The sequence below is a fragment of the Mandrillus leucophaeus genome, unplaced genomic scaffold (assembly GCF_000951045.1).
Source record: "Mandrillus leucophaeus isolate KB7577 unplaced genomic scaffold, Mleu.le_1.0 Scaffold125, whole genome shotgun sequence".
In the NCBI taxonomy this organism is placed as follows: Eukaryota; Metazoa; Chordata; class Mammalia; order Primates; family Cercopithecidae; genus Mandrillus; species Mandrillus leucophaeus.
In genome coordinates this window covers 1,203,180-1,206,053 of record NW_012100876.1, presented here as the reverse complement: position 1 = coordinate 1,206,053, position 2,874 = coordinate 1,203,180, and positions in this window count along the sequence as shown.

The window sequence follows — 2,874 nt, the reverse complement described above, 5'->3', positions numbered from 1 at the left end:
ACAGCTTTCTAAAAATCTACCCTTAAAGTTTGTTCCTAAGGTGGGGAGAAGACAATGTATTTGTGTTTATTGTAACAAATTTTTAGTGGAAAAGAATAGGGTCCTAGAGAGAATGAGGGGGAACTAATTTAGATGGTGGTGGGAGTGTCAGAAGAAACCTCACTGAGGAAGTAACATTAGTGAAACTTAAAGGAAGAAGTAGGACATAGCCTGGCAGAGACTGAGGACTAGCTTCTAGGACTGGGTAGCTAGGCGAACACAACATTACAGGCAAAGACACTAACTGAGGAAGAACGGGTCTCAGTGGGTTTGGGGATCAGATGGAAGGCCCCTGTAACTAGAAAAATAGGAAGCAAGTAGGTAGAGTAGGTAATGCTACAGTGTTGAGTAGGTAATGCTACAGGCCAGGGAACTGCTTATGAAGGCTATGTGAAGGGTTTTCTATTTTATACTAAGTGCAGTAGAAAGCAAAGGTGTTTAAGCATGGAAGTGCCTTGATAATTCTAACATGGCTCTGGCTTCTATTTGGAGAATGAAATGGAGGAGTGGGGTGAGCTGGGGGTAAAGGATAAGCAAAAAATGTAAATAGACCAGTAAAGAAACGTGTGGTCCAGCTGAAACTAAAGGTAGTCTGTACATTTAGTGGAGAGAGGGAAAAATAGATGGAATAAATAGATAATTTGCCAGGCAAAGGAATGCAGGGGTCTAACAGCTTTCTAAAAATCTACCCTTGAACTTTGTTCCTAAGGTGGTTTCCTTTTCCTATTCTTAACTTCTAGATCATAAAAGGGCTTCAATATGAAATCTATCAAATCATCCAGGATGGAAGCTAAGTTGTAAACTTGGAGCCACCTCCAAGGGAAAGACAGGAATTCCATATCAAAGAAAAAACTAGGGGTTAGCAAGCTATGTGGAAGAGTAAAATCGTACATCCATATTCTGAACTGAATGTAAGCATTTAAGAGAAAAGCTAGACTTTTACTACTGATAAATGGTTACCAGGGAGAAAAACAAAAAATTACGGTATTTTGTCAGGTGATTCATTGGGGAAATCCAGCATTTCAGCCAAAAAAAATTGTAATGAATTAGCCCCTTTTAAAAATGACATAGAACAGAAGTCATGGTGCCATTTGCAGAGTGCCAGGAAACAATGATTCACAAAACTGACACAATTTCACTAGCAGAAAATGACTTTCACACAAGTTTCAACCATCTTGAATGTGTATCCACGAAAAACCAACTAAGATCAGGTCTTTCCAAGATTGCCCATCATTTACCTTTTGCTATTCACTCAGAAGAATTCCTAGTGCCAACCCCCAATCAAAGGATTTAAAAAATGAGTATTAATGGAAAAACAATTAGTATATTCAAGTCAACTTTTAATTTTGCTACAAGTGGAAAAAGACCATTCTGTATTCAGGAGAAAACATGTTCTGATTTCCAAGAATATGGTTTAACAACCCAGGGATTAGGGGCTATACAGCACGATGGTTGAAATAGGCCTTTTGGGTGGGACTGGACCCAGGTCCCACTAATGCTTGGTTTTCCACACTGTAAAATGGAGATACTCATACCAGTTTTTTGTTTTTACGGGGTTTCAGATATTTCAAAAGGAGACAATGTATTTATAAATGTTTAGCACACTATCTGATACATCCCTGAGTGGGTACATTTTATCTTTATCCCCATTTGTTCCTAGAGTCAATAAGGGTGGTGAAATGGATTAAAAGATGGCCACAAATTATTTGACATCCCTCCCGTCAAGAAATGAGGTTTATGTCCGCTCTCCTTAAATTTGGGTGGCTCTGTGTCTGCTTTATCAGTGGAACAGAGTGGAAGGGATACTGTGCCAGTTTCCAGTACCAGGCCTTTAAGTGACTGCCAGCTTCCATTTCTGTGTCTCTTGAAACACTTGCTCTTAGACCCAGCACCATGGTGTGAGAAAACCGAAGAATCCCCTGAATCCTATACATGGGGAGGAACTTGGACTCCCAGCCGCCGGCCCCAGTTCTCTGGCCAATGTCCACAACTGAGAGCCAAGAGCCAACACTAATTTGCCAGCCACGTGAGTAAATTCCTTGGAGGGAGCTCCTCTAGTCCATTCCAGCTGCCCCAGCCGACACCAACTGGAATAGAGACTAGTGGCCCTGCCAAGCCCTGCCCAAATTACAGATTAGTGAGCAAAATGGTTATTTTAAGCCACTAAATTTTCAGGTTGGTTTGTAACAGCAGTAGATAACCAGAACAGATTAAATCAAGGTGTGTTCCTCCTCCACTCCATCAATGACTTAGGAAGGGTAGGCAAATTCATTTTGTCCAGAAATGTGTGGTATATAGAGAAAGGTCATAAAGAAATTATCTGAGTTTGCTGTGAGCTGTGTGACCAGGGCTTGACTAAACTCAGTCCAGTAATTCAGCAAACCTTTTAAAATGCCTATCTTCCACTTGGTGCTAAACAGAGTAACTCATAATTGATGTCACCTGACCGGGCGTGGTGGCTCATGCCTGTAATCCCAACACTTTGGGAGGCCGAGGTGGGCAGACCACCTGAGGTCAGGAGTTCAAGACCCTGCTGGCCAACATGGTGAAGCCCTGTCTCTACTAAAAATACAAAAATTAGCCGGGCGTGGTGGTGCACGCCTGTAAGTCCAGCTACTCGGGAGGCTGAGGCAGAGGTTGCAGTGAGCCAAGTCTGTGCCACTGCATTCCAGCCTGGGCGACAGAGCAAGACTCCGTCTCAGAAAATGAAATAAATAGGCCGAGCACAGTGGCTCACGCCTGTAATCCCAGGACTTTGGGAGGCCGAGGCGGGCGGATGACCTGAGGTCGGGAGTTCAAGACCAGCCTGACCAACATGGAGAAACCCCGTCTCTA